Source organism: Nelumbo lutea, chromosome 3 (assembly GCF_056320005.1).
Source record: "Nelumbo lutea isolate HS-2025 chromosome 3, American lotus-T2T, whole genome shotgun sequence".
NCBI lineage: Eukaryota > Viridiplantae > Streptophyta > Magnoliopsida > Proteales > Nelumbonaceae > Nelumbo > Nelumbo lutea.
The window spans coordinates 9,851,510-9,875,045 of record NC_142686.1 but is presented as its reverse complement, the minus strand read 5'-3'; the positions used below and the strand labels follow the sequence as shown (position 1 = coordinate 9,875,045).

The 23,536-nt window shown below is 38.7% G+C and overlaps 1 pseudogene; it reads right to left on the bottom strand.

Moving 5' to 3' along the window:
• Positions 1–45: 45 nt before the first annotated feature.
• Positions 46–8,440, bottom strand: LOC148862832 (putative cyclin-D6-1; annotated as a pseudogene).
• Positions 8,441–23,536: the final 15,096 nt, after the last annotated feature.

Below are 23,536 nucleotides of genomic sequence, written 5' to 3'. Positions count from 1 at the left end.
TTGTACCAGATTTACTTATCAGGAATTCCAACACTGCCGTATCTGTTAAAGCTGTAACGCATTATCGTTGCAGAAGTCGCTCAACTTTCGCCGCTTGATGTCTCTCTCCGCTGTTTTTATAGTAGGAGTGGCGATGGAGATGGAGGAGTTAGTCTTCTTGCTTTCCGAGCTTGAGTAGTACTGGTCAAGCACGTTGACTGGCGTGTCCGAGCTTGAAACCATATATATCAATTATCAAATACCGACTTGTAGCCGTCGATCACTATGTCTTGCATCATACTGCAACAATCGAACAGGTTCTCATGTAACCTGGAGAAAATAACAAAATGGATTTTAAGAGGGGCTATAAAGAACACATCTTATTTGTAAAATGGGAAAAGTGCTTACTTTATTTACATATACACAGGAGGAAATCTCTTTTTTAAAGCAAGGGAATTGCAAGGGAAAGAACTAACTGCCGTTGCTACAACTATCGATGGCTTGAACTCTAAAAGTTTTATATAAGTAATAGGAGAGATTGTAATGATCCAATCGAGAATTACTCTGATGTACAATTACGAAAGAAATATTTCTATATGCAATAACGTTATTTCAATTTACCGTTTTGAGCTTTAAGATAATCTCTGTTGCTCTAGTTTTCAGATCATGTATCAGAGGCGGTTCTTTGATTTTCAATAGAGAAAGGAAGTGTAAAACCAGAGCCTTTTCTGGTTTCTACTTTCTTGATTTTATTCATTTAGAATGCCGAAATATATACAGTCGAGATCCTACTTTTACAAGGATAAGAAGATGTATCAGAGACTCCTTATTCAATTACAAGAGAGACTCCTAATTCAATTACTAATTGTAATTCTAACACCCCCCTCAAGTTGGAGCATGCAGATTGTGAATGCCCAACTTGCCGAGAAAGTATTCAAATTCTTTGCGACCCAGTGCTTTTGTAAAAATGTCAGCTAGCTGAACGGTAGTTGATACATATGCAGGATGTATGCAACCATTTTGAATCTCATCCCGCACAAAATGGCAATCAACTTCAATATGTTTCGTACGCTCATGAAACACTGGGTTTGCTGCAATATGCAAGGCTGCCTGACAATCACAATATAACCGCATCGGGTTTGAATGCGTAACTCCAAGAGCCAATAACAATCCCTTCAGCCATTTTAATTCACATGTGGCTGTGGCCATAGACCGATACTCTGCTTCTGCTGAAGAACGAGCCACAGTGTATTGTTTCTTAGTTTTCTAGGAAATCGGCTATTTCCCAAGCATAACAAACCACCCAGACAGAGAACATCGGGACAAAGGATAACTCGCCCAGTCTGAATCACACCATGCATATAACTGCAAATCACAATCTGAACGCAAGAGAATTCCTTGACCAAGACTTCCTTTCAAGTAGCGCACCACTCGCAATGCAACCTCCCAATGTCTTTCTTGCAGCTGCTGCATGAATTGTGACAAAACATGCACACGATAAGACAACTCTGGACGCGTTGCTGAGAGATAAATAAGCTTCCCCACCAAGCGTCTGTATCACTCAGGATTAGATAAGAGGGGCCCATCTGTCAATGCGAGATTGTGATTCTGCTCCAAAAGAAAAAGAACGGGTTTTGCACCAAGTAATCCAACTTCAGATATAATATCCAAAGCATACTTTCGTTGAAACAGAAAAATTCCTGTTGAATTTTGGGCAACTTTAATGCCCAAAAAATATTTCAATGATCCCAAGTCTTTCATATGAAAGCAGACACTCAAATATTTCTTGAAGACTTGAATTGCCATACGATCATTACCTGACACGATAATATCATCCACATATACGAGAACAAGCACATGCACCATGTCTTGACGAAAAGTGAAGAGGGAGTAATCTGAACATGATTGCTGAAACCCATATGTCTTCAAGGCTGCAGTTAATTTAGCAAACCAACATCTCGGCGCTTATTTCAAGCCATACAAAGATTTTTGCAACCGACACGCCATACCTGGTTTATCTGACTGAAAACCCGGAGGCATTCGCATGTAGACTTCCTCATGAAGATCACCATGCAATAATGCATTATGTACGTCCATTTGATGAAGCTCCCAATTTCTGGCTGCTGCGACTGCAAGGAAGGTATGGACAGTAACCATTTTTGCAACTGAGGCAAAAGTTTCATTATAATCAATTCCCTCAACTTGCTTGTTCCCAAAAATCACAAGACGAGCTTTATATCTTTCCACTGTCCTATCAGCGTTGTACTTGATTCGATAAACCCATTTGCATCCTATGGCTCATTTTCCGGATGGCAAAGGCTCCACAGTCCATGTCTGATTATTTTCAAGTGCATGTATTTCTTTCTGCATAGCATCCCTCCATTTTTCATCCTTTACGACATCAGCAAAAGAAGTGGGTTTAACTCCTACAGTAATAGCTGGCAAGAAAGTACGATGTCGACAAGAAAATTTGTTATAGTTCACATAGTTATCTATGGGGTAAGGACTACCTGCAAAATGTGATAGGCCGAGTGAGCTTGCAAAGGGACGTGGAGAGAGACTCAAGCGCTGTGTGGTGTGAAACACATAGTCTCTTAACCTTGTAGACTGTTGTTTTTGTCGATGCCCATGCCCCAAATGAGAATCAGAGTGTTGTTGTTGCCCAACATTGCCACCCCCCTGACGTCAGAACTGTCTTTGCTTACATTTTCTATGGTGACGTCAGAAGAATGCATGGGTTCACTAGTATTGGCATTCGGGTCTACGTGGGTTCCTTCTTCTACACTGACTCCTTCTTCTGCGAGTTCACCTTGCTGGTTAGTCTCCATCTCACCATTTGCTAGTCCAGGTGAATAAGTGGATGGTACCAACACCTCATCCGTCAATCAGACGGATGTTGATGGCTGCTGAACTTGCCCTTGGTCAAGAATCACTCCTAAGTGGGATGTGAGCTATTGTTACAGAGCACAGTCGGATCTGAACCGACCCGGCCGGGAGCGTAAGACCCTAGGCAGGCTGCTAAACTCGCAGAAGAGAAACTGCCACAAAACGTTGATTCACTGAAAGAGCTATGTGAAAAATCACAGTGTCGTACTAATCTAGTCTGTGAAAAGCACAGCGCCGAGCAATCGTCGCTGCCACCGTTGATCACTGGTCCGTTGTGTCGCCTGAAATTTCAGTATTCCAGCAAAGCTGCAGATGGAGAGATACGACAATCAGAGAGTACAGCCACAGAAGACAAAGAAGAAACACAGCATCGCAGCCAAGGCCAAGGACTCGAAGACCGTGACGAAGGTCCACAGCACATTGTCCATGATGGTGAAAATGAAATTAGGCCATCGGAAACTCTCGAAGGCCTATCTTGGTGTGAAGTACGAGAAGTTGAATTCAAGCCACCGGAATATCGTTGGTGATAGGGAAAAACCAGAAGGAGTGTCGCCGCTAATCACTGGTCTGAAGTCTTGTCGTTGTTCACTGAAGGAGACGATGAACAGTGATACTTCAGAAACCATGGGTGCAGGCGACCTCGATGAAACGAGAAGGAGTGTCACCACTGATCACTGGTCCTTTGCCGGTGCCAAACAATCATTGCTGCCGCCGCTGATCTCCAGAGTAACCTGGCTCTGATACCATGTAAAACCAGAGCCTTTTCTGATTTCTACTTTCTTGATTTTATTCACTTAGAATGCCGAAATATATACAGTTGAGATCCTAGTTTTACAAGGATAAGAAGATGTATCGGAGACTCCTAATTCAATTACAGACTCCTAATTCAATTACTAATTGTAATCCTAATTGGAAGTAACAAATAAAGGAGAAGGGCGTTATCCAGCGCATTCTCCACTTGAGAGCTCCGAGTATCAGGAGCTCCATTCGCTGTATTGTTTGTGTGTTGAAGATGATTCATTCTTCCCTCTGTTTCAACAAATTGGTGACTTCTTTTAATACCGGTAGCATTTAGTAAATGCATAGAGTTTGATTCGACTAACGAATGGAATAGAGCGACGAATAGGACAAAGACAGAAAGAAATAAGGAAATAAGAAAAAAATGTATATTCTTTTACCAGGAAATCAGTCAGGGAGAACTCTGTATTCTTCATTTTCAATGCAAAGGAAAGGCAAGACATTGCGACAAGCCTCAGGATCCACGGTTTTCCTTGCAGCAACATCAAGATTGCTTAGATCTTCAGAGGATCGAACCGATGACGAGAGAAAATGCTCTAGGAGTGACCACAACATAAATAACAGAAGAAGGAGAAAGATAAGATACAGTGGAAACTTGGCGAACTTAGCTTTTACTTACCAGCATTCTTGTCTGGAGATGAATCGATCGAGATAATTGATAGCGAGATATGAACGGATCAAAATTGCTGGAGAATTGAGCCTGACAAAAAAAAATGAAGGATCTTGATTCGCACAGTAAGAAGCCTCCGGGGCGGGATTTGAAGGAATAACTATTAAAACTTGGGGAACGGGAGAGAACAAGATTCTAGAATCTGTTGCATTTGGATTTAGAATAAAGAGGGGGAGAGAGGGAGAGAAATGTGGATTACCGCCACTGCTGTTCGTGTGTCATGAGGTCGGAGAAGATGACTGTTTTTCTCCCAATTGTCTATAAGGGTAGTATGGGGATTAAAAAATATTGTAACGGTCATAGTATAAGGGGGTTTTGTCGCAAAACAAAGTGCAGGGGGTCTTTATCACATACCTTATAGTATAGGGGGGTCTTTGTAATTTACCCTATCTATAAATACATTAATATTGCATTTTTGTAATTTTTTATAAAATATATGTGTATATATAATGAAAATATTTGTATTTTTTGTTTTTCTTTATATAAACTGTTATATTTTTTCTATTTAATAATTTGTTAAAATTTTAAAAAATTAAATTAGATAGAATTATATTTGAATACTTGACATCCTTAACGAATTTGTATTCAAATCATGTTTTGTGAAATCTTTTGATCAAATTGGATATAATATTTGTATTATTGTATTGGGTTTGGATATCCTCCAATTCACGAGTAGAGAGTAGATAGGAAAAGTGAGTAGGAAATCTCAAGTGGATGTATCCCTACACAAATCATAACTGTGTTAGCAGGAATGGCTGCTTGCTCCCTCATTTCATTTCTATTCACGAGTAGAGAGTGGATAGGAAAAGTGAGTAGGAAATCTCAAGTGGATGTATCCCTACACAAATCACAACTGTCTCTGCAGGAATGGCTGCTTGCTCCCTCATTTCATTTCTATTCTTTTCCAACTACCGCCATTCCAACTTCCTCTTCATCTCCGACTAGAAAACTTGATTCCACTCTCTCTTCCTTTGCAAATCCTAATTCCGTTTCTCTTGTTCTCTATCTCTTCCACAATAGCAATCGTAGACTCAATTTCCCTGCTCTCTAACTCTCTCTTCCTTTGCAAAAATCCTAATTGCGTTTCTCCTGTTCTATGTCTCTTCCCCAACAGCAATTGCAGACTCAGTTTCCCTGCTGCAAGGCCAAGATCTCATCATTCAAAAAACTCTTCCTTACCACTAATCCCTTCTCGTCTGGCATACATTGATTCTTAATGTGTTCCTTCACTGCTAACTCGACTCCGCAGCTGCCTTCGTTGTCAGCCATCCTCAGAAACTGCAGTCCGATGAGCTCGCCACTATTCGACTCTTCCAAGAGAATACCCCTCCTTTGTATACATCACTAACCTTGCCGTGAGGCATCCTTCTCTGTTACAAGTAATCACAAGAGGACTTGGTTTGCTAACTACCTTCGTTGCTATGCATACATGTTTCCAGGTCATTGTGAGAAACTACGAATGTATTGTGGGAATCGAGCCATTAGCAAGGCAATCATGCTCTTAGCATCACCTGTAATCAATCATAATGAGTTGTAAGCAGGTTATACCATCTATATCTATACTATTATAAAAAGTATTAAGGTGTGAAAATTTTTTAAAATGCCCACATTTGTTATTTAGTCTATTTTTAATTATAAAAGTTGAAAATGTAATTTCAATTAATGATTTTCACCTCATTTAATCCCCTCTCATTAATTCTTGTATTTAAGGTATTAACTCTCATTCTCTCTTATTAAATCCATATTTAAGTTATTTTTCATTAATAATTGTTATTAGTTAGATCTATGTCCAATACTTTTAACAATATAAACCCATATATTTTAAAACTTACTCAAAAACAAAATTATTCTTTATCCAAGTGATGATTAAGCAATTCAACTATATGAATCAAATTGGCCAATCCATGAAATCACATTTATATAATAAAATTTTTAAAAATAAATAAATATAGAAAATTACAAAAAATATAGAAAAAATAGACACATTTGTGATATTTTTTATTAATAAAATTAAAAAAAAATGATTTTAATAAAAAAGAATTATTTTATTGATGATGAAAATGAAATACATAATCTAAAACTAACAAAAAGTGAAATTATTTTCTTGTTTAGCGTAGATCAATAATTCTACTGTTGGGTCAAATTTGTCAACCTTTAATGTCTTAATTAAATAATAAAAAATATGAAAATATGAAAAAACACAAAAATAAAAAATACATAAATTTTACAAAAACATTTGGGCACATGTATTATATTGTATATTTATCATATTAAATAAAAAATAAGTGTACATAACAATATTATTTTTACACACATAGAAATAAAAAATATAGAAAAAATTGAACACATCTATAACTCCATATTTACACCACTATTAAAAATATGAATAAGATTGTGGAACTTTCTTTTTGACTAAAATGCCCTTTTTTAATTTAATCACTATTTATTTATGAGATTTAAAATGTAGTTTGAACTACAAATTTCACCCCCATTTAATTCTCTCTTTAAAGCTTACATTTTTTTTTTATAAATGAACAAAAAAATACACACTAAGAAGATAAAACATTACAAAAATAAGAGTCCAACCAAGTAGGTAGGGCTATCAATGATACTCGAAACTTTGCAGCTCAATATTAGGTGCTTACGTAATCATATTCAGATTTTGCAATTTGCATCCATTTAATAGTGAAAAATAAAAAAGGAAAATTCCAAATCAATACCCCGTACTTTGTCTCAAGTGACAATTTGGTCCCCCAAACTTTAAAATGCGACAATCCAGTACTCAAACTTTCAAACTGTGACAATCCAGTACCTACCATTATCTAGTTCATTATTCAGTTGTTAAGTGACATTTGAAAAGTCAAAAATGCCCTTTGAATGCCATCTAATTCTATTTAACAACCATCCAAGCGTTGACAAAAAACTAGACAATCCCAAATCCTAGCCTCTTCTATTCAAAAAAAAGTTGGTGAGTGTTTAGAAGAATCTAGAATTTGAAACTATTCTTTTTATTGTCAATGTTTGGATGGTTGATAAAGAGAATTAGATGGCATTCAAAAGGCATTTTTGACTTTTCAAATGTCACTTAACGGTTGATTAACGGACTAGTTAACAACAGGTACTGGATTGCCACATTTTGAATGTTCGGGTACTTGATTGTCACATATTAAAAGTTTAGGTACTGAATTGTCGCATTTTAAAGTCCGAGGACCAAATTGTCACCCGAGCCAAAGTACAAGGTACTAATTGGGAATTTTCCCAAACAAAAATTATAAAAAATACATGAATTTTATAGAAAATTTTGGATACATTATTCCTATCAATATCATCATCTAAAATTACTATATGCAAAGCACGTGCACACTTACTAGTATCAATAAAGGCATTGGTCGTTTATAACCTAAACCCTTCATCTTCTTAGGCTTCATTGTGGTTGTTGTAATCCCACTTTGAGTGGTGCTTCAATACTATAGCTCGAGGGCATACACAACATTCCTCCTCCAATGGGAAAGGGTTTGTATCATTTGGTATCAAAGCCTAGTTCATCCAGGGATGCATAGATGGCAAGTTTTGAAGTTCGTCTCAGCCATCTCAAGCATAATTAAAGGATTTAGGAAGGCTCTGTTTGGTATGTGGGATGGGGATGAGAAAAAGGGGATATTCCAAGAATATTCCTTTTTTCTCATTTGTTTCAAGGGAAATAGGGGGTTGGATGAGAAAAAAGTGGGATGCAAGATCCCAAAATTGTGGAATCACGGTCGCACCAAAGTCGTGCGACCCCGATGGAAAATCTCGAGAAAACTCGAGTTTCTTCATCCTCATCCTTTGCCCAACCGTTGTTGCACCATCGCCATTGCTAGTAACACCGTTGCTGCTGCACCACCGCCCCTGCTGGTAACCATCGTCATTGCTAGTAACCATCGCCGCTACTGGTAACCACCATCTTCCTCGGTTTGCAGACACATATTTGAGACAAAACTTGGAGCTTAGACTTGAGTTCCTAGTAACTGCCATCTTCTTGGGTTTTCTGCCATGGTAGAACTTAGATCTGGGTTCGCAAACACAGACTGGAGCTCCAGTCATGGATTTCTTTATCTCTCCCTCCATCTTCCTCTTCTCTCTTCTCCCTTGTAACAGTGTTTTCCCATATATAAAACTAAACAATGGAAAGGTAATTTTTTACACTTTTCCATCCCATCCCATCTCATCCCATCTTTTCCCATCCCACCCAAATCTTCCCACAAACTAAACAGAGTTAAAAGGATTATGGCCAAAATGACAGAGATTATAAGCAAGATCGACTACATCTTGATGTCAGTTGGATCTCCGAGAGAGCATAATAACTGGACTTATCCCCTCCACACTCATCCTAAAGATGATGGAGGTTTGAAGTGGATTGAGAGCTCTAGGAAGCAAATTGCAACATCATGTTCATCAAAAGAAGTTGAGGGCTCAATGAGATTAGGTGATGGTACAAGGGAGGTGGTTCAAAATCAGGAGGGTGTTGCGAAGAGCACCCAACCCCCAACCAAAACCTACCAGCATTCCAATCCTACTCCAATCACCCCGTCCATGGCTATTTCTATAGTTTGACCCTTGGTCTCTGTCCTTTCCCCTCTCACTGTTCCCCTTAAACCAAGTCCTATTTCACCCCACCAATGGCCGCCTCCATTGCTTAACTGTTAGTCATCATTTTCCTTAGCAGCAGCCATAGCCCGACCTACCTTCTCTCCTTGCCACTCACAATCCACCTATGTTTCTAGGATGAAATGCCAAGTCAGCCGGCGAAACCCAAAAAACTGTCTTCACTTATCTTGATGGATTAAATCCTAAATCTATTCTCCAACCCTTCTTCTTCTTTCCATCAAACCCTAATAACTGCCTTGATCCCATCTTGAACCATTCCAGTCTTATACTAGTATTGCTCTATTTTATAATTTCAACAACTCTAAATCCAAAACACAACACCTCTCTTTTCGTTTGGAGTGTAAAGCTTTCAATGCCTCATTGGTGGAGGTTGACGAAGACTCACTTGATGAGGACATTGAGGAGCCACCCCAATGATTTAACTTGATTATCCATGCCTTCTACAATAGCAAGGAAATCTTCATTCAAGAACTCACCATCAAATTCTCCAACACATTGGATAGGAAGGGATTGATGGACATGGGTGAATTCAGTGCACAACAATGGCTATTAGTTAAACTTGTACATAAGAAGCCAAACAGACCTTGTTGATCAGAGGCAATGGCAATGGGATGATAAAGCCGGATCTATCTTATTATAAGTTACTCAATCGCTAAGCCAACTTTATCAACCGACTGTTAGTTTTAGTGACGATGAGAAGTATGGGTCCAGATTCCACAATTGAAGGTTGTATTGTTGTTGTTGTATGGCAAGAAACGGTGATTGTGGTTCTTAATGACAAACCAAAATGGGAAATCCATGCCTTTCGGATTCAGTGAGAAGTAGTGGTTCACTGGAGTAGCTAGAGTTGTCACCAGTATCATGAGACTCATTTCTGCAAGAAGGTGGTGGCAATTGTCAAGTGAGGGAATCATTGTAAATGGACATCCAACAACCCTTAGTGATACCAACATTGATCAAATGGCAAGGGTATAGGAAAATATTAACTGAGATAAAACCAAGTTCACCAAGAGAACAATTGTTGGGCACTAGATTATGTTTCAGCTGAATCAAGGCTTTGGCAATAGTAGCATATTCCCCTTCTTTGACCACCATCAACTGGTAGTGACTCACTTCATCCATTTTTAGAAGGAAGGGAAAGATACTAGAAAACAAACTCCTCCTATACTAGTCTTTCATGACAATTACGGTAATTATGTAGGAGATTTTCCAAGTTACAATGCTTTTACTCTTGGTGGGCCCTATTTCGTAAAGGGTTACAGTACAAAAGATGCAGAAGTAAATGAAGGAATGTGTCTTGCTTACAATGTTCCAAAAAGAACTAAAAGTGATGGAGTTTCTAATCTAATTAAAAAATGGAGAAGTGTTAACTATACTTTGAAAGAATTGGAGCAATGGTGTGATTACAAAACTGCACATCCATTTTTCGATAGTCTTACATAAGTGTGAAAGGGTGGTTAAAGATGCCAGCTGGAAATATGCGAAAGAGTTGGTGATAGGATTTTCTAATATAGATCTTGAGGATAAGGCTACCCTTGGGGAAGGAAATGTTAAAGCCCAAGATATTACAAAGTAAAGATATCTTGTCTTAGGAAGGGTGGAACTAGTTAGCTCACAAGTTCCTCCAATGGGCTTCAAGGATGAGGTAATTTTTAAGGAGGGGGAATGTTACGAGTATTTATAGGAGGACTCAGTTTGCTAGTTTCCTTCATTGTTGCATGTGTGTCTCTTATGATCAAGGGAATTGAATCATTATGGGAAGCTACGGCCAGCTGTGTAGTTTGTTAGCAAGGCAATCATGCTATTAGGACCACTTGTAATCGTTGTTAATCATAATGAGTTGTAAGTGGCTATGAGCCTATAAATACCCTATGATATATCAATAAAGGCATTGATCAATTATAACCTAAATCCTTCATCTTCTTAGGCTTCCTTATGGTTGTTGTAATCCCTCTTTGAGTGGTGGTGCTTCAACACTATAGCTCGAGGGCAGATATGACCTTCCTTCCACCAATGGGAAAGGGTTCGTATCATTTAGTATCAGAGCCTGGTTCATCCAGGGATGCGCGGACGGCAAATTTTGAAGCTCGTCTCAACCGTTTCAAGCATAATCAAAGGATTTAGAAAAGGATTCTAACAAAAATGATAGAGATTATAAGCAAGCTCAACTACATCTTGCTACTAGCCGAATCTCCGGGAGAGCACAATCGCTGGTCACCTTTCCACACTCATCCTAAAGATGATGGAGTTTTGAAGCGAATTGAGAGCTTTGGGAAGCCAATTGCGGCACCATGGACTTTATATATAACTGGTTACGTCAGTATTGCAGTGTTCAGCCGGGAGTAGATGGACTAGTGCAAAGCCAGCCTTCGCGGCCACTAGGATTGCGGAGCGTGGTATAATGTTACAATCCATTTGTCTCATGTTGTCCGTATGAGATGCTATTGTGAGGTATCCCATGTCGGTAGTATGGGATGTTGTTGTGGGATATATATGTGCTTGAATTCCCTCTAATAACTAGTTTTTAGGGGGTGAGTTCTCTTTTAAGGCACACAACATTCTCTTATTGTGTTTTGGGAATATTTGAAGTGTTTTTTGTGTGCTGTGTGAGACTGTGAGTTTGGTTTTACTTGTCTAGTTAATCCTATTCTGTTTGAATTCTCATTTTTGGATTTTTTCTTTGATGGTTTTTGTGTGTTTAGGCAGGATGTATTTACGTTGGGTGTATTGGAAGTGCCACGAGTCGGGGTCGGGGTCGGGCTTTGTCTGGGACAAAGATGGGTACGAATTATCATGTAATTCATGGCGCGTCTGATCAGGTTGGTTCTTAATTAGGTGATTCGGAAAAATGTGGCTTATGTTGTCCTACTTTTTTTTCTGAATAATTATTACCTTCTTATTTTCATTTTAAGGTTTTTGGAAGTCATTGAAATAAATTACAGAACAATGTTGGATCTCAGTAACTACTAAGTCTAAATAGCTTGAGAAATTTCAACTTTCAAGTCGTCTATCGATGTTGTTTCTTGTCTAACGAATTCCACGGGAGGTTCTTTTTCCCTTGCCATGATCAGCCATGGGATGAATTGGGAAAATAATGCCATTTGGCCTTTACTTTATCAACATGGCCAGTTAAGAAACTATGGAACTTCATTGCATTTTTTTTTATCAGTTCGGACTTGATGTTAATTCACCGGTGGGTGTTGATTCATAGAATGTGGGTATTTGATATTTTGAATGTTTATAGATTTGTAATGAGATTCAGAAATCTGCATTAAATCTGTCCGTACTTTTTTATTTTTATTTTTCAAACTTCACAAGTTTTTCTGCACAAGCAATATTAAATGATTGGATGTGTACGACAACAATGTTGGACTTCTCATAGTCGTATCACTGGGTCGAAGTTGCAAGTGATGGTATTGTTTTATTTTCTTCAGGAAAGGTTTTAGTGATGAATTGAGTCCGTCCTCAGTCCTCAATAATGTATGAAGCAATACCTTTTCATAGAGAAGTAGAATCTGAAAGATTTTTGGAATTGAAACATGTCAGAATCACAAGAAGAGTCTCGATGATGGTTACAGAATCTATACTTTTCAAAGCATGGGGATTAAGTGCTAGTATACCTGATACTGTGGTATCACATACAAGAACTTGCAACCAAAAAGAGATAAGGAATATAAAAGTTGAAATACTACGTTTAGAGTATGAGGGATCTTAGCAAGATAGGAGGTTACTGGTCACCTGTGCTTCAGATTCTACTGCCAAAAAGTATTAGAATGGTTAATTTACAAGGATTTCTATGTTGTCTGGAACGATGCTGCTCAGATGTTATATATATATATATATATATATATATATTAAAAATATAAATAATAAATTATTTAAATATTTTAATGATTAATGATGGGTTGTCGAAGTCTTCAAATTTAGTACTAGACCCACAATAAGGTATTTGTAGTAAAAGTGGTATTAGGTCGAATCCCACAGGGAGCTAACAGTAATCTCTTAGCATAATGGATACTATAGTTGAGTGGGAAAATTTTAATAACTAAAATTAAAAAAAAAAAGAAAGCAATAGCAAATTAAACAAACAAGAGAAAATCAGTCTTGCCGAATTCTGGTTCAGGGTTCAAGTTGAATCGATTGGCCATCGATCCTAGGTAAATTTCAGCATTCTTGCCATTCAAGCATTTAACCTTAGATTTATTAGGATAGCCATAATAAACATTGTGTTTTCCTAAATCAGTTGACCAAACCCAGCATTCGATCAACACTTATCTTTAATCAACTGGGTATGATAGCGCTCTATGATAATTAATGATAGCATTAAGCTTTGTGAAAACAGTTAAACCAAAATAACAATAATTGAGATAGCAGCAATTATCGAATTTTGTTCCATCAATTCCTTTTAGGTTAAACCACATCAATACATTGGTGAAAGGCTGTCACGAACAAATGATCCAAAAAGTTATTAACCTAATTGCTACTTGTACAACTATTCATAAAAATTACGGATCATCGGAATCATGGATAGCAGTAGGAAAATCAACATTAATTTAATTTGTCAAACTAATTAACATCAACATCCAATAAAAATATGCACAAGAATCAATGAATACTTGAATTAAAAAGCAAGAAAATAAATTAACTACAGAACCTCACAATGACACAATCGAACCTCCCCCCTTGAACCAGAAAAAAGAAGCTTAGCTGCTCATGATCTGCGCAATCTCTTTGCTCTGCTTCTCCATGGCCAAACTGATTTCTTGAGTTTCTTGATGATCTCTTGGATCTTAGAGTGAGTGATGCTAGAGCTGGTCCGCCCCCTCTTTATATAGCAGAAGGAGAGGGTTGCTTTCCAAATCCTTTTAGGAGATTAACTTCAAATTAGAAAGTCCTAATCTGTTTTTGAAATAATCTTATCATATATCTTATCTAGTGATCCAATCTTCTTATCTTGATAGGATTACATTCAAGACTTTAGATCTGATAAGACTCTCTTTCAAGAGGTTACATTCGAAATTGGGACTCTTGACTCTTGATTTTGAGTTGGGCTGCTTTGATAACTTGGGTTGTTTCAAGGTATTTCTGCGAGTTGGCTTCAGTTGTGAAATGAGCCTGGCTGCGAACTTGTTCCAAATTTGGGATCATTTTCGTACTCAATGCGGGCCGAATCTGTCAAACCCCAGAACATAAAAGTTGTGGGCCTTCCTTTCATATTTCTAATGCTTCTTGAATTGTTCAATTCGGAATCCAGAATTGAGAGTTATGCCCAGATAACTGATTGTCGCCGAAACTGTGCAAAATCACCCGATTTGCCCTGTTTTCTTCCAATTGTCTTCTTTATTGCCTTGAATCGAAATACAAGAGTAATGAGTCCATCTAAGTGCCAAATTAATGTAAAAGAGTGAATATTAGGGGATAAAAATAGGGTTCTTTTTTGTCTCATCAATTAAATATTTTAAATAAAAAAATATTAAAAATAACTATAATTATATAACAAAATACTTAATGTTATGTAATAACTTTAAAATAAATAAATTTAAATATTTTACATATGATTGAAATATTTAACATAACTAAATTTTAAATAGTTGAAATAATAAAATTATGTAATAATAGTATAAATTATAATTTTATGGATTATTAAATTTAATAAATAATTAATATTTTAAAATTTAAGTAATAGTATTTGATGGAGGGTGATTTGACCTGACCTCCTAACCAGGGGACACGTGGACGTGACTCGACATAAATGATAGCTCATCATGACAGCTTGGCCACAACTCGGCGTAATGAGCTCGCTGAAAACCCAGCATGAACAGCTCGCCACAAGATAGTTCGCTGCAGAACGGCTTGTTGCAAGGCAGCCGCTATTGGATCTCGCTACAAAAGAGCTCGCTACGAAGGAGCTCGCTATTGAGTAACCCGGAGTCTTTGGGAAACTTCTTATCCAATAAGACCGTGCCTGTCAGGCTGCTCCCACGTCTCTTGTTTGGCAGCGTAGCGCCTGCCAGTCCAGAGGACTGCGCCCACGTCTCACGTCAAGCGGCGTCGTGCATGTCAACTCTGTGTAATGTCTCTCAATTGATAGGACCGTACCTTGCGACGGTTACCTGCACCAATCGAATCAGCTTAGCGAATAACGGCTATAGCAGAGAATCAAAGGCGGTTACACCCGATTTGAAAAAGCATCAATATATAAGGGCTCCGACCCCCAAGGAAAAGGGTATTTGAAAATCGCGCATCTTCACTCTTAGCATTTATTATTTCACAATTCTCTCAGTTTTCCGCCGAGTTCTAACTTAAGCATCAGAGTGTTCCCGTCTGGCGAGCTCCCCGGGAATCCTTCATCTTCTTCTCCTCTTCAAGTGTTGTCCGTTGCCAGGTAGGAGCGAGGCCCCTACCAGCTAGGAGTGATCAGATCACGCTACATCATTTGGTGTCATCTATGGGAAATGCTTCAAAAGCCTCTCACCAAGCAACTTCAATAAGACTTCAATGGCTTCCTCCAGCAACGCTGGACGAAGTGCCAACCAAAACACCTCTGGGGAACGACCTCAACTCCCTACCGTCTGCATTGGCCAGTTCACTGTACCCCTCTCTGCGGACAGGGTCCCTACCCTGAGCGCGCCTCAAGTCATGGCGCCAATAAATGCTCCTATCCCTTCGTCGGTGGAGGCGACCTTTGCAGAACTGTTAGTTCTCCCAATGGTTGGACAGAACCAGCTGGAAAACTTGGTACACTACATGCAAGTTATGCAAGTTCAAATGCATCAGGGCCACCAATTCCAGCTGTACTAGCAGCAAATGCTCCACCACGTCTACCAACAGCAGTACCAGTAGCAGGTTCCACCACTGCCTCAGCATCAACAGCAAGTTCCACCTTGACACCCCGCTGCACAGCAGGCCTAGCCCCGCCGTCGCAGCGAGCGTCTCCCTCGCCGAGGAGAGACATCCCAAACTTAGAACCCTCTCGGAAGTCAAGTCTCATCCCATGGCAGGAGGGAAAGACAAGTTACTCCTCCCACCTCGCAGCCTGTAGTCAGGTCGGGGCCTCTCAGCCAGTCAGACCCGCATCGCCTCGGCCCTCGCGGTTTGAGATTCTGCTCGCCTAGAACCAGTTCGAGGTTCTGGACATGAACTGTAGACAAGGCCCTTCAGTTCATAGCCATCAGCAGCAATCCGAGCCCCTTTATAGGCCCATCGAGCTCAGCAACACAAAAGCAAGCAATACTAATGTCGAGCCAACGAAGCAGTGGAGACGCCGCCGAGCTCACCGAACTGCCACCCACAATCTGCCCGAGCTCAAGGGTAAGGAAGAGGTAAGATCGGGCGAAGTGAAAGCCACTCCACTCCTCTCAGTGTCGTCCTCCCTGTCTCCAGAACTTCTAGTCGTCCCTATGCCTAAGGACTTCAAGGTCCCCCCCCCTTGGACAAGTATGACAGATCGTTTGATCCGAATGACCACGTTGACGTCTTCCAGTCGCAAATGCACTTGGCAAGGGCCAGTGAGTCCTGCATGTGCTTGGCCTTCTCAACAACCTTCAAAGGAGTAGCCCGCACGTGGTACAGGAACCTCGCGCCCGGGTCAATAAGAAGTTGGGCGCAGTTCGTGCAAGTCCTTACCTCCCATTTCGTCACCAGCAAGCGGTGCCCGAGAACCCAGGAGAGCCTCCTCGGCATAGTTCAGAGGGAAGGAGAGTCCATCCGGAGTTACATCAAGCGGTTCAATGATGCTTGTTTGCAGATACCCGACTTGAACCCCGTAGTGTGGCTCACAACAGCTAAGAGAGGCATCACGCACAAAGAGTTCAAGTGGCATGTGGTGGTCAATTAGCCCAAGACTGTAACCAAATTCCTCAAGCTCGCGGACCAGTTCATAGGAACGGAGGAGGAGATCAACCAGAAAAATGAAAGTGTGCCCGAGAAAAGAAAAAGGAAAGGTGAGTCCTTGACCCTCGGGGATAGCAAGAAGAAGAAAGACCCAGCTCGGGGGGCAAGACCAGGTCAACCTTTCCGAGCTCCTCCAGCAGAAAGGACTGACTACACACCCCTGAACGCGAAGCGGTCCGAGATCCTTATGGCGATCAAAGATGCTCCATATCTGAAGTGGTCACTCCGGCTGAAAGGGGACCCCAATGTAAGAAATAAGAATTTGTATTGTAGTTTTCATAAAGATCACGATCACAGTACCGAAAATTGTAAGAACCTCCGCGACGAGATAGAGGAGCTCATCCATCGCGGATACTTAAGGAATTTTGTACAAAATAATAATAATAATAATAATAATAAACTAGGTCGGCAAGGGGAACAGGGTAGAGATGCTCCCGAGCCCAACAGCAGGCAAGCAGAGCAGCCGCAGCGGTAGCCCCTGAAGAGAGGCCAGTTCGGGGGACCATTCATGTGATTGTCGGAGGATCGATCGTCGCGGGCTGCACCTCAACTGTAGCTCGGACGTCAGCCCATGAGCTCAGAAGGGAGGAGCAGAACCCCCCGAAGCGGCCAAGGAGAAAAGACGTGATCTTCTTCACTGAGGACGACATGTGCGGGGTCCACTACCCCCACGATGATGCGCTTGTCGTAAAGATAAGGATTAATGACTTTGAAGTCAAGCGCGTTCTCGTTGACTCTGGCAGTTCGGCAGATATTCTTTTCAAGGCAGCATTCAACAAGCTTCAGCTCCAAGAGAGCGACCTCAAACCCGCAAGCACTCCCTTGGTAGGCTTCAGCAGAGAGGAAGTCAGGCCCCTGGGGAGAATCACAGTTCTTGTGGAAGTCGGCACCTGGCCTAGCATAGTGAGGCTTAACCATGACTTCTTGGTGGTCACAACTCCCTCCCCGTACAACGCCATAATAGGTCGGCCCATCACCCATGCTCTTCGTGCGGTGGTTCCACCTATTATTCGGCGATGAAGTTCCCCATGGACTTCAAAGTTGGGGTAGTGTGAGGCGATCAGCTCAAGTCTCGTAAGTGCTACGCCCCACCCTCAAAGGGAAAGCCAAGGTGGCCAATGACCTCGAGCTGGAGCGACCTACGGAGCAATGCGAAGAGCGAGCTGCACCTACGGAAGAAACTGATCCCGTGCCCACCTCGGCGGAGGACTCAGCTCAAACACTCCAGATCGGCGCTTAAGTCCAGGAGCCCCTACGATCTCAACTGGTAAGTTTTTACTTCAAATTTTAGATGTTTTTGCATGGTCCGCGGCAGAGATGCCCGACATAGACCCTAACATCATAACTCACAGGCTAAATATTGATCCTGTAGTTAGGCCCGTTAGATAAAAGAAATGCAACTTAGCCCCAGAGCATTGGAGGGCAGTTGACTAGGAGGTCGAAAAGCTCCTCGTAGCCAACTTCATCAGAGAGGTCCATTACCTGAGCTGGGTAGCCAACCTAGTCCTAGTAAAGAAGGCCAATGGTAAATGGCGCATGTGCGTCGATTATACCGACCTGAACCGAGCTTGTCCGAAGGATTGCTTCCCACTCCCCAAGATTGATCGCCTGGTGGACGCAACCTCAATGCATGAGTTGTTGAGTTTCTTGGATGCCTACTCGGGCTATAACCAGATAAGAATGGACCCTGCCAACGAAGAAAAAACAACCTTTATAACTGAGCTAGGCCTGTACTATTACAAGGTCATGCCCTTCGGGCTGAAAAATGCCAGGGCTACCTTCCAAAGACTTGTAAATAAGTTGTTTGAGCCGTTGATCGACAAGAAAGTAGAATGCTATGTAGACAACATGATCGTCAAAACTCAGTTTTCAAATGATTTAATAAAAGATTTGCATTCTGTTTTCAAAATTTTGCGTAAGTTTAACATGAAACTAAACCCAAACAAGTGTGCTTTCGGTGTCACCTCGAGTAAATTCCTAGGGTACATCGTCAACCAGCACAGCATTGAGGCCAACCCAGAAAAAATTAAGGTTATCCTAGATATGAGACCACCCCAGAAAATGAAGGAAGTTCAGAGGCTGAATGCCTATATAGCCGCCTTAAGCCGCTTCATGTCCAAGTCAGCAAATCGTTGCCTGTCTTTCTTCAAGGCAATTAAAAGCAAAGGCTTCGAATGGATTGATGAGTGCCAGCTTGCGTTCGACGAGCTCAAAAGGTACCTCGCCAGTATCCCAGTCTTAATGCGACCCAAGGAGGGTGATGTGTTGGAGTTGTACCTCTCTGCAAGTGACAAGGTGGTCAGCTCGATACTGATAAGAGAAGTAGATCGGGTCCAATGACCTATCTACTATGTCAGCAAAGTGTTGTAGGGTGCAGAGACAAGGTATCCAGAGATCGAAAAGTTGGCGTATGTGTTGGTCATTGCAGCTCAGAAGCTCCGTTCGTACTTCCAAGTTCATACTATCGTCGTCCTCACCAACAAGCATCTGAGGCAAGTCTTGCTTAAGCCCGAGGTCTCTGGTTGGTTGACAAAGTGGGCCATTGAGCTCAGCGAATACGACCTCCAATACAAGCCGCGAACTATTATCAAGGCCCAAGCCTTAGTTGACTTTGTCACGGTATGCACTTTCAGCACCGAAGTCCCTAGGCCGGTCGAGCCCGAGGCCCCCAGGTGGGATGAGCCTGAGGTTCCCAGGCTGGTTGGGCTCGAGCATCGTGAGGTAGCAACCCGTGCGGATTCTCTCCTAGTTAGATCGAACCCGATCCCCAAGGAAAAGGGTAATTGAAAATCGCGCATCTTCACTCTTTGCATTTATTACTTTGCAATTCTCTTAGTTTTCCGCCGAGTTCTAACTTAAGCATCGGAGTGTTCCCGCCGGGCGAGCTCCTCGGGAATCCTTCGTCTTCTTCTCCTCCTCAGGTGCTGTCCGTTGCCAGCTAGGAGCGAGGCCCCTGCCAGATAGGAGTGACCAGATCGCGCTACATCAGTATTATTTAAATAATTAAATAATATTATAAATAACTATTTTTGAGTACTTTAAATATAAAAAAATTAATAACTAAATCATATTTTGTATATTATTTCATAAATAAAAAATAGATTAAATAACAAAATCATGTTATAACTTTAAAAAATTATCAAAAACACAAAAATAATTATAATAAGTTTAATAATATTTGAGAATAAATAAAATATAAATAATTTGTCAAATAACTAAATAATATTATAAATAACTCATTTTTAAATGATTTAAATATCAAAATTTAATACTAGATCATATTTTAAACATCATTTAAAAATAAATAAAAAATTAAATAATGAAATTATGTAATAACTTTAAAATTTTATAAAAAAAATTAATTTAAGAGATTTAATAATATTTGATAATAAGAATATAAAATATAAATAATTGAAAAAAATTAAATATTATTCAAATAGTGAAAGTAAATTAAATAAATTAGAGGTATTGAAGCTTTTATTAGTTATTTATTGCATTTTTTGCTATAAATTTTTAATAATTATTGGAGTTTAAACTATTGTTATTTGTTAGAGATTAGACTACCAATTTAGCTGAAATTAGGAGTGTTCGCTAGGCGGTTCAGTTTAGTTATAGATTGTTTGTCCAGCCAAATTGATCGATCTTGTTGGGTTGGGGAGTTGGTCAATCGAAACTAACCTACCAACTCATGTTGTTTGGTCAATGTTTTAAAAACCAATTAGGAGACCGACCCACTTTTTTATATGGGTCACAGTCACCGGTTCAACTGTCTTGGTTGAACAGGTTAGACCGTTCCACGTTAACACTCCATATATTTAAACAAATATATATTTATATACATATATAAATGTGTATTATGTATATATGTGTACAAATACATATTTTATCAGTAAATAGTGTATAATTATGTTTTACATATAATATATGTATTATTTTTTAATTTTTTTGTTTATAAAAAAGATAAAAATTATGATTTGAGGACAAAAAAGGGTTTTTTCGCAAAAATAGTGGGGCAGGGCACCCACGACACCTTAGGACACATATATCTTGAAAAATTACCCCAAAAAAAATCACCTCAATTGGACATCATAGTGCAAAGTTATGGTCTCTAAAAGTTTGAACATGCATTAAGTATGCAACCTATAACACGGTGATTGGGTTGAACGGGTCAATAGTTGAACCCTCCAAGTTAGGGTGGTTTTTTACCAAGTCAACGATTTTTTACTCAAAGGTGGGTTTTGATAAAATTAGAGCTAGAGTCAAGGTTGGATGATGGTTTGAATGGTTCAACCGGTCGAGTCAATGGTAGGTTGAAAACATTGATATCGATTTGGGTCGGTTCAAAAGATTTAACTTAAAAAATTAAATTACATTTAAAAAATGCAATGATATTATTAAAAGAATAAATTTAAAAATTTAAGTTTACAATATAAAATATTTTAGACTAAGAAATATGAGAATTTTTCCACTTTCCTATATTAAAAAAATATATTTGAAATATAAAATATTAATATATATTTATGATCGGGTCAATTCAATTTTGGTCAATTTATAAATGGCCAAACCAAAACTAACCTAACTTGGTTAGGTTGGGAAATTGCTTAACCTTAGCCAACCGAAAAATCTATAAAGTGACCAACTCGGGACGAATTAGGTCAGTTTCATCAATTTAATGAGCATCCTTAACTGAAATTAATTATTATTATTATTTTTGTATTGCAAAAAATGTATTAAAAATAGTACATAAAATATAACTAAGTATTAATTATTTAAAAATTAAATTATAAAAGAATTGTCTACTAGTGAAAACCTAATTGCAATACAAAATATAAACCAATTTTATACTGATAATATCAGAAAACAAAATTGTCAATTTGTCAAATTGCGGTCCAAAATATTAACCAAATTTACTTGTGAATCTTTTAGCCTTTATTTTTCTTTCAAATTTTTATAAAGAACAAAAAAGAATCATGTTTCTTCATTGTTATAGTTCAATATGTTAATGGGTGGTGGGCATATCCGACCACATTTCCTCTCAGTTCAACGTCCTCCGTAGGCTAGCAGATGCAACATTCCGACAAGAAACAATCAAACAAATACCCTTCATCGACATCATAACCACCAAAATGCCACTCATGTTTCCAACAGGGTTGTAGTGACAAAATTGCCTCAATCATTGCTCAACAAGCCACTAAGATTGTGTTAAACGCGAAGAAAAAATAGTAAAAAAACACAAATCGTACATTATTTTTTTTTTCATTTCTTGTTTTTCTCTTTTTAATTCCATTTCATTATTTCTTTTCTTTGCGTCAAATCATCAATCTCTCTATAGAAAACGTGTTTTCAGTGTGAATGGGAGGAACTATCTCACCATTACAATTAAAACTACATTCTATTGGAGCTTGTACAAGTTACTTCATTACAAGCTCAAAACCCTTGACACCCCACCCCAACTCCTCACTCCAATTTCAGCATGGACCAGGAGCATCTATTGCCAAGTCCCCAAGATCTAATGGTGATTCTCTGCCTCACAATTTTAATCGTTTGAGATTCCAATATCAATAAATTTTTATCTCTATTTGTTTTCCCACATTCTTCTTTTATTATCTCAATGGAAGGAGAACAAGAATATCTCTAGAAAAATGACATAAGAGTATAAAAGGATAAAATAAGAGTTTAATAACTTTTTTAAAAGTTCAAGGAATGTTTTTAAGTCCAATATGATTAATCATAAGATATGATTCATTAATCATAAGGTTAATGAATCCAGTTTCTATCTTTGCTGAAAAAAAAAGTATGTGTTTGGTTGCAGTGCAATTTTATTTGTACTAGTACAATGCATGAGAGTGCAAATGAAAAAAAAAAATACAAATTCTCATTTATTTTGTTTTGGGTTTTACTTTATTTTCCTTTATGTCTTAATTTATTTTATTTGTATTGCAAACAAACAAAATAAGTTAAAATTTGAAACAAAAATATGTTAGAATTTACACTCAAATCATTTGTACTGTCATAGTTTTGCATTGGTGTAGATTTATTTGCATTGCAACCAAATACAACCCATGGTTGCTGTTTGCCTCAAATTCAACTTGAAAAATTGGGTTCAATTGGCAATATTAAGGGAAAATGAACCGAATCACCCCCATGAACAAGTAGGGATGCAAATGGATTGGACCGAATCCAAATTAGGGTATATCTGAATCCAATCTGATAGCACATATATAAGTTCTAATCCGATCTAAATATCTAATTGGATCTCACAAATGGTGATTCAAATCCAAGTCCGTTAAGGATGTTAGATATTCGAATTTGATATGATCCGATTTGAATTATATAAAAAATTAATAAATTATTAAAAGAAAAATGTTTATACAAAGAAAAATAGAAAATATAAATATTTTGAATTATTTTCATCATATATATTATATAAAAATTTATTTTTTATAAACAAATTACAAAAAATGCAATAAAAACATATTTCTAAATAAACGTAATAATATATACATGTCTTTTTATAAGTAAATATGTTTAAAAATATATACATATATATAGGTCCAATTAGATCGGATATTTTTGGACTAGGTAGGGGTGATTTGAACCCAACCCAATCCGATCTGCAAAATCCAACAATGGGTTATTCAAATCCGACAAAATAGGATCGAA